Below are 14,516 nucleotides of genomic sequence, written 5' to 3'. Positions count from 1 at the left end.
CCTAAGTTCCTGCTAGCAAGTAGAGTTTCTTCAACATACAATACAAGAAAAATAAAATTTCTCCAACTGATTTTGAGATAAATCCATTGATCAATAGTATTTTCAACAAAACCAAGAAAGGTTACAACCTCATCAAACTTCAAATACCACTATCGGGATACTTGCTTGAGACAATATAAGGATTTGTTTAACTTCCATATCAAGTTTTATTTTCCTTTCACAACAAAGCTTTCAGGTTGTTTCATATAAACCATTTCAGAAATATCTCCATTCAAAAATGTTGTCTTAACATCCATTTGATAAAGTTCCAAATCGTAGTATGCCATAAGAGCCATGATAATTCGAAAAAAATCTTTCGACGAAACAGGAGAGAAAGTTTCAACATAATCAATGCCCTCTCATTGAGTGAAACCATTTGTAACCAATCTTGCTTTCTTTCGTTCAACATTTCCTTTTGAATCTAATTTATTTTTGAAAATCCACTTGTTATCTGCAGCTTTAGCATTTGGAGGAAGTTCAACAAGATCCCAAACTTTATTCTTTTCCATAGAATTCATTTCATCTTCCATGGTAGCTATCCATTTATCTGCCTCAGGACTTGTCAATGCTTAGTTATAAGTTACAGGATCAACAATATGTTCAATATTAAAATCGCTTTTCAATAAATATGTAATATAATCACTGGACAATGCAAATCTTCTTTCTTTTTTTGATCTCCTAACTTGTGGCTCAGAAATCAATTCAATCGTTATTTGAGGAATTGGAGGTTCCTCGGTTCTTCATTAACAACTTTAATTGGTTGAGAACCAACTCTTTCCTGTATAACGGGAATTGGAACAACAACTTGATTAGGTTTAACAAGAATCTCTCTCAATGTGGAACTCCCACCATCTCCAAAATCATTCTCCAGAAACTTAGCAGTAATGGACTCCACAATTCTAGTGCCGCGATTTGGACAGTAAAACTTATATCCCTTTGATCTGTCTAAATGCCCAATAAAGTAATTAGGAGTTGATTTAGGGTCTAATTTCTTTTCAAATGGATTATAAATCCTAACCTCAGCTGGACATCCCCAAATTTTAAAGTGAGTCAAACTTGGCTTACTCCCTGTCCATAATTCAAAAGGTATCTTTGTAACAGCCTTACTTGGAACTCTGTTCAAAATGTACATAGCAGTTTCAAAGCTTCATCCCACAAATATTCAGGCAAATTTGTTCTACTCATCATATTTCTAACCATATCTTTTAGAGTTCAATTACGTCTTTCAGAAACACCATTCTGCTTAAGTATCCCTGGTATGGTGTATTGGGGCACTATTCCACACTTTTGTAAAAACTTTGCAAAATCACCAATATTTTGACCAAACTCATCATATTTCCCATAGTACTCACCACCACGGTTAGACCTTACAACTTTGATAATTTTTCCACATTATTTATCTACTTCCAATTTGAAAACATTGAATTTCTCAAGTGCATGTGATTTATCGTTAATCAAGTAAATATATCCAAATTATGAGAAATCATCAATAAAAGTTATGAAGTATTTGTTCCCACATATAGTGAAAGGCAAAGGTCCACTGATATTAGTGTGTATTAAGTCCAAAATTCTATTACTCCTAGTTGAACCCTTTCTTGTAAATCTAGTTAGCTTTCCTTTTATACAATCCACACAGGTGTCAAAATCAGCGAAGTTTAAAGAGGGAAGTATCTCAACTTTCACTAATCTCTCCATTCTATCCTTAAAAATATAACACAAACGCTTATGCCACAACATAGAAGATGATTCCGAATTAAAGTCATTTTCTTTATACATTGGTAACACACGAGACATCACCAAAAGGAGCCAAAGACAATTTATATAAACTATCACATAAAATGTCATTCCCAATCAAATGAGAATCATTAAATAACTCTACCATTCCATTACCAAAATTAAATGTAAAACCACAAGCATCAAGTTTCGATATAGAAATTTAATTCCGTCTCATTTGCGGTACATAAACTGTATTTTCCAAAACAAGATAAAAACCAGACTCTGAAGTCAACTTCACTACTCCTATAAACTCAACCTTCACTTGAACTCCATTTGCAACGTTCAAGCTCACTTCATTCTCACTTGACCTCCGTTTACTTGTGAACCCCTGCAAGGAATTCGCAATTACTAGCTCCCGAGTCTAACCATCAAGAATTTAAAGGCACATCTACTAAAGAAGACTCAAAACAAACAAGGTCGAGGGAATACCTGGAGAACTCTTCTTCTTTTCCAACCAAATCTTAAACTTAAAACAGTCTTTCTGCCAGTGACCTTTCTTTTTACAGAACTTGCATTAATCATTTATCTTTATAACTCCTTTAGGAACACTAAAATTTTTATTCTGCTGACTTTGATGTGACTTATTACCCTTACGAAACTTAGGTTTATGGTTATGAAAAGGCCCCTTATTCCGTGATGGCTAAAAAGTTATTTGCACAGTTTCAACAGTTTCACGATGCATCTTGTACTCTTCTTGGGCACATACTGCTATGAGGTCACTCAAATTTCATTTATCCCACTGAGCATTATAAGCAACCTTAAGCTGATTAAACTTACTAGGAAGGCTGTTTAAAACATGATAGACCAGGAAAGGCTCCGCAATAGGAATGTTAAGAGCCTTTAGTTTAGATGATATATTTATCATTTTCATGACATGCTCCCTAACATCACTTGTACCATCATATTTCATATTCATCAATTTATCCATCAGATCCCCAGTTTCGGCTTTATTAGACTCAATAAATTTTTCTCCAATGGCATCCATAAAACTTTCGGTATTTTCATTATTGGGGATGGCACCTAGAATGGAATCAGGTATCGATCGCTTACTGATTTTCAAACAGAGTTTGTTAGCCGTTTTCCATTTTTCATACTCGGCTACATATTCAACAGTACTTTTATCTGTAGATTTCTCAAGCTTTTTCTCCATTGGAAAATCCAAACCCAAAAGATCAAGTGCTATTTCTACGTCTCATTTCACATAGCTATTCTCAGTCAAGGTTTCAATAGCAAACAATTGATTCGAAAGAGATGAGGCATTATAAACTGCGAAAACATAAAATATCACACTTAATATCATCCAAACATAATGCATGCAATCAAATGGATGATAAAATATCCAACTAATTAATATGGAATATTAATTAAATAATCGGTTAGTTGAATCGAAACATATGAATTTCATTACAGTAGGAGCCTAGATGCATCATCATAAAGTCACCTTTGGGTCGACAATACAACATACTATAAGGTACTCTTAAAACACATCATGTAGTCAGTTAACAAAATCACATTGGTTTTTAAAATTTCAACACCTTTGGGCAGAAAGAGATTTCTAAACCAAAATAACTTGTTAACCGCCTTATGCCGTTTTCCAAAATATCACATATAATAACACATTTGGTCAAGATACTATATGCAATAAATAAAAATTGTTGCACAAAATATTTATATATTTTGTTGTAAAGAAAGCCTAATAAATAATAATGAGTGTGTCACTTTGACAGTTGCCACTCATTTATATTTCAAAATATTTCTCTTTGTGAGAAAAATAAGGATTGTCTCAAAGTTCATAAAAATTCAATCGCAAAACAATAATTAGACAACAAATCATAATCATTAATCGATGAAAGACAAAAATTCATATGTAATTGAGAGATAAAATTGGCAACAAAATATCAAAAATTCAATATCCATAAAAATTGAAATATAAGCGCGCAAATAATGATAACATTCAAATGCATAAACATTTTAACAAAAAAAAAAAAAAAAAAAAAAAAAAAAAAAAAAAAAATAATAATAATAATAATATAAAAGTCATCAATTATTATTATTATTATTATTTAATATATTTCAATCGTGTCAATTATTAAACAAAATTTTAATTGGGTCAAAAATTAAAATTTTAGGGTCAAAACTTTAAAAATTCAAATTAAAGGCCCCTTTCTAAATCAAATTCAAAACCATATTGAAATTTTCCACATGACCCCTAGTTCAAAATTATAAACAGGTCCTTCAATATTTAAAAATTGTGTGATAGGTCCTTATTTTAAAAATTACAATGTGACTCCTATTCTAATTGCACACAGGGGCCTCTCATCTCACAAATTGCGAGAGAGGCCCGGTCCCCAAAATAAAACATACCGTCATATTAGGAAAATATAAAAGGGGATTGAGTTAAAAAGGCAAGTCAAACTAAACATTAGTTTAAGAAGACCAACATCTAAGGTTTTTGTTTAAAAGGCCTAAAGTTATTAAACGTGGAAAATTTAATTTGTAAATGACTAAAATGCCCTTATAACAATATTGAAATCGTTCCTGAAATATAAAACGACATCTATATCATTTCAGTATTATAAACACATTACTTAATTGATTTGCGTAACGACATTGAAATCGTTCTTGAAACACAATAACGATGTGTATGTCGTTTCGATATAAAATACACACTATTTAACTACTTAAGAGGCTTAGGCGCACGCCACAGAATAAGTAAACAACATCCATGTCGTTTCAGTACAATTTTCAGAAAGAGCCAAAGAAGATACATGTTTCTATTGAAACAATTCAAATGTGAAAGACAATTATGGAATTACAAATGTTTTCGTATCTTCGTTTGAGTGAGATTGAACCGGCTCTATGTCCTATTTTTATCGTCATATGTACGACTGACGTATGGCGGGTTGCCATGGATGGTCGAATCATCATTTTTAAGTATAATGATATAATTGTCATTGCAAGTGAAAAGAAACGATACCAATGTCGTTCTAGTTATTATTTGAACTATAACGATTTCAAACTTGTCAAATTTATAATGAAACAATATGGACAACGTTACGTTGTATCGTGATTTGGTACACAACGATATCCATATTGTTTCATCATAAATTTGATCAATTCGAACTCATTGTAGTTCAAATAAGAACTAAAAAGACTTATACATCGTTTCTTCCAAAATAAAACGATATTCATATCGTTATGTCTAAAAATGATAATTCGATAGTCCACGACCGCCAGACATATGTAAAATGATCGAAATAGGTAATCAAGTGGGTTCAATATCATTCGAAAGAAACTATGGGAACATTTGTGTTCCCATAATTATATAAGACCTTCGAACTATCCCAGTAAAAAGTATCTTCGTTTGCTCTTTCTAAGCTATTCGAGTGGTATCAACCAATTTGATGACCTCTTTTGATCGTTCTACCTATGTTTAAGGCACAACGAGATCGTGGATAGTCGAATAATTATTTTTAGCCAAAACGATACCATTATCGTTTTATATGAAAAGAAACGATATCTATATCGTTGTAATTGTAATTTGAATTGAAAAGATTTCAAATTCATCAAATGATATGAATATCGTTACTTGTGATTTTGATACATAACGATATCATTATCGTTGCAGTACAAGTTCCACAACCTTGATATTGTTTTAGTTTAAACTACATATATATAGTTTCAATTAAAATAAAACAACAATTATATCGTTTCTGGTAAACACAACGATTAGACTATCCACAACCACCAGACATACATCTGACATATGTAAGATGATCAAAATAGGCAATCAAGTGGGTTCGATCTCATTCGAAATAAACTATGGGAACATTTGTCTTCCCATGATTGCATATTACCTTCGAACTATTCCGACAGAAAGTATCTTCGTTAGCTCTTTCTAAGTCATTCGAGTGGTATGAATCCACTTGATGACCTTTTTTGATCGTCCCACTTATGTTGAAGGCACGACGGGTGCCTGTGGACGGTCGAATCGTTGTTTTTAGCCAGAACGATATCATTATCATTTCATATGAAAAGAAATAATATCTATATCGATGTAATTGTGATTTGTATTTAAACGATTTCAAATTCATCAAATTTGTACTAAAACGATATGAACATCGTTACTTTACTTGTGATTTTGATACATAACGATATCATTATCGTTTCCGTACAAGTTCGACGATGTTGATATTGTTTTAGTTTAAATCATAACTAAAACTACATATATATCATTTCAATTAAAGTAAAACGACAATAATATCATTTCTGCTAAAAACAACGATTCGACTGTCCACGACCACCAGACATGCATCTGACATATGTAAGATGATCAAAATAGACAATCAAGTGGGTTCAATCTCATTTGAAAGAAACTATAGGAATATTTGTTTTCCTATGATTGCATACCACCTTCGAATTATTCCTGCAGAAAGTATCTTCGTTCGCTCTTTCTAAGTCATTCAAGTGGTATCAACCCATTTGATGACCTCTTTTGATTGTCCCATGTATGTTGAAGGCACGACGGGTGCCTGTGGACGATTGAATCGTTGTTTTTAACCAGAATGATACCGTTATCATTTTATATGATAAAAAACGATATCTATAACGTTGTAATTGTGATTTGTATTGAAACGATTTTCAACTCATCAAATTTGTACTAAAAGAAATATGAATGTTGTTCTTTACTTGTGATTTTAATGCATAACGATATCATTATCGTTTCAGTATAAGTTCGACGACGTTGATATCGTTTTAGTTTAAATCATAACTAAAACTACATATATATCGTTTCAATTAAAGTAAAACGACAATTATATCGTTTCTACTAGAAACAATGATTTGATCGTTCACGACCATCAAATATGCATTTGCCATATGTAGGATGATCAAAATAGGTAATCAAATGGGTTTGATCTCACTCGAAAGAAAATATGGGAACATTTGCGTGTCCCATGTGTATACTACCTTCGAACTATTTCGACGAAAAGTATTTTCGTTCGCTCTTTTTAAGCTCGCTTTATGACCTCTTTTGATCATCCTACGTATGTTGAAGGTATAATGGATGGTCGTGGACGGTTGAATCATTATTATTAGCCAGAACGATATAATTATCATTTTGTATGAAAAGAAACGATATCTATATCATTGTAATTGTGATTTGTATTGAAACGATTTCGAACTTGTTAAATTTGTACTAAAACGATTTGAAAGTCGTTACAGGTTCGAATCAACATATATTATTTTGTTAAATTTAAAATCAACATTCAACCATTGTCATAGTATTTAAGCTTCCAATATTTTAACTAAAGGTCAGGGGTTCGAATTCATTCGTTATAGAGTTAATTTTGGTAAATATTTTAAAAATAAAAATGTTGCTCCATTAATTGGGTTCAAAAGGATTCGAACTTGGGACTTCCTATGTATAAATGTAAGCTTTCACCAACTAAGCTACAAGAAGTGTTTGAAAATAAAACAATTACCAGTTATATAATCTAAAAAATTTGTCTATCGTAAAAAAAAAAAAAGTTTCCGGCACGCAGATCCTTCATACCTATCGTTGTCGCGCACCACCATTACTGCAACTGCCAATTTCAAGAGCATAAATACTTACTTTGTTCAACCTAATAGCCCCAAACCCACCGCCACTTTAAAACTCTGCACAATCTTTGGCCTCAGAAGAAGAAAGAGAAAATATTGTTTTTGACTTGAATGAGAAGTATTTGGGAATGAAGGAGAAGAATATTTAATTTTACAATTGTAAATTTGGGGAAGAAAGGTTTACATGGGGGATGAAGGAGAAAATGCCAAAAATCCTTCATTTATTTGGTTATGGGAAAAAAGGGTAAAATAGGCTTTTGATACTTTAAAATAATTAAGTTTTCTTATTTTTTTAAAGAAATTGGTAAAAGACCATTCAGACAAATTGACATTGAGGGGTGGTTATTTCAAGGGACTTTTATTTAAAAAGCCTAGTCAAACAAAACATTAGTTTAAAAAGTCCACAAACTAAGTTTTTTGGGTAGAAGGCCTAAAGATATGGAAAATGAAAAATATAATTTGTAAATGACTAAAATGACCTTACATACAAAAAAGACATTGCTGCCCTAATTTCCATTTCAATTCCCATTTGACCCCAATTAAATTCTACCTTCCTTCCATTTGTTCTTAAAAAATCGGCTGTAGAGGTATGTAATTCATTTCTTTGTCATCATCATTTTTATCTACTTAATGAAACCATAAACTCCATATTCCCTTTTCCTTGAGCACTCATTTGGATGAAGTGAGTAATAAAATCTTGCAATATTATTGTTGGCATTTGAAGAAGAAGGGAGTGTTGTAATTTTCAATTTTTGGGTTAGTTTCTTTATCCATTTTTTTGAATAATTTCTTCATATTGTTGTATATAAGTTTACAGTTTTTATTTGTGAATAATGATTTTGAATTAATTTTATCATTAGATTAGAGTTTTGATATGGGTTACTTCCAAAACATTTTCTCATTACCCATTATTTGTATCAGTTAAAGTAAAATGTAAGTTTGCAAAGGCATGTTTCACTATTCTTTTTATTGGTCTACTATAAAACATACATTTAATTTTCGTCTGTACATAACGACTTACATGTCGTTTTCTACAATCTGTAACGACTTGCATATCGTTATCAGTACTGTACAATATTTGAAATTTGATGAACTTTTTAGCTTGAATTACAGTTATAGACGCCGCGAATATGGTATGGATATCGGTTTGTTTTCCAATTGAATATGAGCAGTCGGTTGAAGGTGTTTAAAAATGAAAATATGTAGGGAATGACAAAGGAAAGACAACTCCTATTCTTGTTGTGAAAACTATTTTTTATGTGGAATTATATGATAAAGTCAAAGATGTGTTAAACATCAATTCACAACTGTTTCGAAATTTAATTGGAAAAATCGAATGATCAAAGAATCTATTCACAACTTCAAATTGTTACGAGTACAATCATAAAATATCAGTGGACTGCATGTTTTTATACCCAAATAAGATGGAACAAACCAATACTTGAAAATAGAAGCTAATACCTTGGCTTCTATTGGAGCATACTCTTTTATTATTTCATTTATATTTATAGTGAATAATTGATTTGGAATTTTTTCCTGCAAACTACAAATCATCGTGTGTGTTATCTTGCTCATTTACTTGTTTTCAATATAAAGATTCAGAAACTTAGATGTTTACTTTGTGATTTCGTACAGCAGCTTTCTTGAGGGACATGCTTACTCAACTTTGCTCTAAGAGGAATTGGACATAGCAGGTCAAAGAAAAATGGGGAACCTCATTTTTTTCCTTTTTCTTTAGGTGCTACTGGTGGATGACTTGTTTACATAGAACCAATTGGTCCAGCATCTTAAGCAATTTATTCCTTCAGTTTCAAGATGTAGGTCGAAAAGCATGTGTATATATGTGTGTACGATAGAAACTATAATTTAATGGCTGGATAATACAAGACAAACTTCCTGATTTATCATCATAATTCATAATCTAAGTTCCTAAATTTGTGACAGTGCTGAGATTATAAATGATCAAAATTATTCAATGGATCCATAAAGACTATATTAATCGATCGTTCATTTCTATTTTTATAAATTCTTCCCAAAACATTCTTGATTCTTGAAGTTCTCGAGTAATAATCGTCTGAGATTAATATTGTAATATTGTCCTGACTTGTAATAATTTTGTTCTTATTCGAAGCACAAGATGATTTATTAAATTTTGTAGTCATTATGCTATTGAAATGCTTTTGCGCTATTGAAATGCAAACGACATTCATATAGTTACAGTTAATGTAAATGCACTCAATCTAATGACGATATACATTTTCTTCCTTCTGAAACAAAGTGTTTAAGATCGTTATAGTATAAAAATGCATTGATTTTAATTACGACATTGAAGTCGTTCTTGAAGCACAAAATGATATAGATGTCGTTCCAATATAAAAAAGTAGAGTGAATAACATAATAATATCGAAACCGTTCCTATAATAAAAAACGATTTCTATATCGTTTCAGTATGAAATACACAATATCTAACTTATTTTGATAACGATATGAAAGTCGTTATGACTATATATAAACGATATATAGGTCATTCTAATACAAAAATGCACCCATTCTAAGAATGATATTGAAGTCGTTCTTGAAGCTCAAAACCATATAGATGTCCTTCCAATAAAAAAAGTGCATTGAACAACGTAACGATATTGAAGGCATGACGGATAGTTGTGGATGGTCGAGTCTTTATTTTTAGTTAGAACGATATAATTATCGTTTTATATGAAAAGAAACAATATCTATGTCGTTATACTTGTTATTTGAATTGAAGCGATTTCAAACTGTTCAAATTTGTACTAAAACGATATGAATGTCATTACTTTATTTGTGATTTTAATATATAACGATATCATTATCCTTTCAATACAAGTTTGATGACGTTGATATCGTTTTAGCTTAAATTATAACTAAAACTACATACATATCATTTCGTTAAAATAAAACGATAATTATATCATTTCAACTAAAAATAACGATTCAACCATTCATGACCACCAGACATGCATCTGGCATATGTTGGATGATCAAAATAGGTAATCAATTGGGTTTGATCTCACTCAAAGGAAATTATAAGAACATTTTTGTTTCATAATTGTATACCATCTTCAAAAAATTCTAATAAAAACTATTTTCGTTTACTTTTTAAAAGTATTTGAGTAGTATCAACCCACTTGATGACCTCTTTCGATCGTCTTAAGTATGTTGAAGGCATGATAGGTGGTTGTGGACGGTCGAATTGTTATTTTTAGCTAGAACGATATAATTATTGTTTAATACGAAAAGAAACCATATCTACGTCGTTATACTTATGATTTGAATTAGAACGATTTCAAACTTGTCAAATTTGTGCTAAAACGATATGAATGTTATTACTTTATTTGTGATTTTGATACATAACAACATCATTATCGTTTCAATACAAGTTTGACGATGTTGATATTGTTTTAGTTTAAATAATAACTAAAACTACACATATATCGTTTCAATTAAAATAAAATGACAATTATATCGTTTCTACTAAAAATAACAATTCGACCATCCCCGACTACCAGTTATGCATCTAACATATGCAAGATGATCAAAATAGGTAATCAAGTGGGTTCGATCTCACTCAAAAGAAACTATGAAAATATTTTTATTCTCATGATTGTATACCACCTTAACTATTCCGACAGAATGTATTTTAGTTCGCTCTTTTTGAGTCATTTGATTGGTATCAACTCATTTGATGTCTTCTTTCGATCGTCCTACGTATGCTGAAGGCGTGACGGGTGGTTGTGGGTAGTCAAATCGTTATTTTTAGCTAGAACGATATAATTATCGTTTTCTATGAAAAGAAATGATATCTACGTCGTTATACTTGTGATTTGAAATGGAACGATTTCAAACTTGTCAAATTTATTGCTAAAACGATATGAACGTCGTTACTTTATTTGTGATTTTGATATATAATGATATTATTATCGTTTCGATACAAGTTTGACGACGTTGATATCGTTTTAGCTTAAATCATAACTAAAACTACATACATATCATTTCAATTAGAATAAAACGACAATTATATCTTTTAGGCTAAAAATTAAGATTCGACCTTCCACGACCACCAGACATGCATCTGACATATGTAGGATGATCAAAATAGATAATCAAGTGGGTTCGATCTCCCTCAAAAAAAAATATGAGAACTTTTTGTTCTCATAATTGTATATCACATTCGAACTATTCCGACAGAAAATATTTTCGTTCGCTCTTTTTAAGTCATTCGAGTAGTATCAATCCACTTAATGACCTTTTTCGAACGTTCTACTTATGCTAAAAGCATAACAGGTTGTTGTGAACAGTCAAATATTTATATTTAACTAGAACGATATAAACATCGTTTTATATGAAAATAAACGATATCTATGTCGTTATCATTGTGATTTCAATTGGAATTATTTCAAACTCATTAAATTTGTATTATAACTATTTGGATGTCGTCTTATTTTGTGGGTTTGATACACGACGATACTATTATCGTTTCAGTACAATTTTGATAACATTAATATCACTTTAGTTTAAATCTTAATTAAAACGATAAATAAAAATGATAATTATAAAAACGATGATTCGATCGTTCACAGTCACCTAACGTATATTTTAGTACGTAGGATGATAAAATAAGTCACCAAGTGAGTTCGATTTCATTCAATACAAAGAAAGATAATATCTCCATTCGCTTTTTCTGAGCTATTCGAGTGCTACTAATCCACTTATTGCCTTCTTTCGGTCATCATATATCGTTCTAATTATTATTTAAACTGTAATTATTTCAAATTCCTTAAATTTGAAAAGAAACGATGTATATATCGTTCTAATTATTATTTTGTGCCTAGGGAAAAATTTCAAAGTCGTTATTAGAATAAAAGCATTTTATACTAGAACGACATCAACTACTTCATGTGTCACCAAAACGAAGTGTATATCGTTACATGAATATGCACATTGTTCACATTATGAATATGTACAATACGTAAACTTGAAAATTATAAAAAGTCATGAAAATATGTAAATTTCAATTACATTTAATATCGTAGTTATAACGTTATAGTGTAACCACTTTTCTAAAACGATATGTATGACATTATAGTTACGATTGAATAGGAATGATATCATTGTCTTCAAAAATTGAATTGAAACGACATAAACGTTGTTTACTTAATCTATAACGTGTGCCTAAATCTGTTAAACAGTGAAACAATGTGTGTTTGATATCGAAACGACATATACATCATTTTTTGTATTTCAGGAACAAGTTCAATGTCGTTATACAAATCAATCAAGCAAAGTATATTGGATGCTGAAACGATATCGAAGTCGTTTTATATTTCATGAACGATTTCAATGTCGTTATGCAAATCAGTGAAACAGTGTCAGTAGCTCATTTCCATTCCACATTTTTATTAAGTTGATAAGTTATATTTTACGATTTCTTTAAACTGAAATATTTTGGTTTATCCGAATCGACTTTTTCTCGAGTCGAATAGTTTTTATTAATTACAAGCTTTAAAATGAGTCCAATATCGATTTACTACATCTCATTTTATTAAAATCTAATTATTGGACTCTAAATAAGATAGAAATTTAAAAAATATTTTTTTGTCCTTTTTTTTTTCAAAATATAATGATAACATTTATTTTAAAAAAAATTTTGTGTTATAATAGGTGTCTAATGAATAAATGACTCAGTAATTGTTTTCGATTAGTTGTTAAGTTGTGGACAATGTTAAAATTTTGGGTGCACCGGAGATCAATTATGAAGAAGACATGATCTTAAACTTAAAAAGAAGAGTTCGAATTCTAACGAGAAGATGATTTTGAAATGGAAGATTTTTTGAATTTAAAGGAAGAGAATGCTGTGTGTGTTAGAACATGAATGCATAATTATTAGAACCACCCTGATGATTGACTCGAAAAAAACCACCGAGTCAATGGTTCAATCGGTGAGTTATTGTTAAATTTTAATTTTAATTAAATTTTATTTTTGAAGTGAAAATGAAATAATTTTTTGAAATGTAATATATTTTTTTTTTTTGCTCACAAAAAACAGAGGATCATCACTTCCCATAATGGTTGTGAAGTTAAAATATTTTCTTAACATCCAAGGTTCAAGTCATGGTTCCAACAAATTTAGAAAAAAATTTCAATCTTTTCTTCATTTTTGTTTTACAAGTTATGGGTAAAGAAGTCTTTTGACGCTTTTAAATAATTAAAGCTCATTTTATTTTTATAATTTTGGTCAAAGGTCAATTGAACAAAATGTACATTGAGGGTGGCCTTCCCAACTCATTTCCCCAAAAAGAAAACCCCCAAAATCAACCATTCTTCTCTCTATCGTAGACAGTGCCTATCGATTTTCGCTGCCGATGTCTCCTTTCCAGTAAGAGTTTTGTAAAGCCATGCATATATCTATCAATACCCAAGAGTAGGTGGACGATATGGCGATTGCTGGAGGCAGCAAAAATCGGCCCCTCCGCCATCCAAGCACCAGCAGCCGGCGTCGATCACTACCAGCACATCACCCAAGCAACAGCCGTCGGTGGAAGCAGTACGATTGAAGCAACGACTGTTGCTGCTGGCATCCATTTTTAAGTCCAACATTTATATTCCCAGCAATGTTTAATTACAGATTCCAATAGGTAAAGCCTTATTATTATTATTATTATTATTATTATTATTATTATTATTATAACAATAATTCACAGCCAAGCATATAGGCAAGTTACGAAAAAAAATTTAAATCCAAGCTAATTGCAGATTCAGGTTTGGCGGTGGAGATGAACGGTGTAAAAAGACCGGGAGGAAAAATTCAGGACAATTTGTTTCTATTAAATAGGCCCTACCTCCGTGGGGTTTGGATTTGGTTCTTTTCATATGTTTTTAATTTGTAATGAATACAATATGTATTATACATATGCAGGGACGGACGCAAATATTTTACATTAGAAGGTCACAATAAAAATTTTTAAAAAAGCGAAGAATTTTTTTATTATTATTGGGTTATAAACTGTTACACTATTTTTTCATCTTGATTATTTTTACATCTAAAATTATATATATATATATATATA

Source organism: Olea europaea, chromosome 15, assembly GCF_002742605.1.
Source record: "Olea europaea var. sylvestris chromosome 15, O_europaea_v1, whole genome shotgun sequence".
NCBI lineage: Eukaryota > Viridiplantae > Streptophyta > Magnoliopsida > Lamiales > Oleaceae > Olea > Olea europaea.
This window is presented reverse-complemented; position numbering follows the sequence as displayed.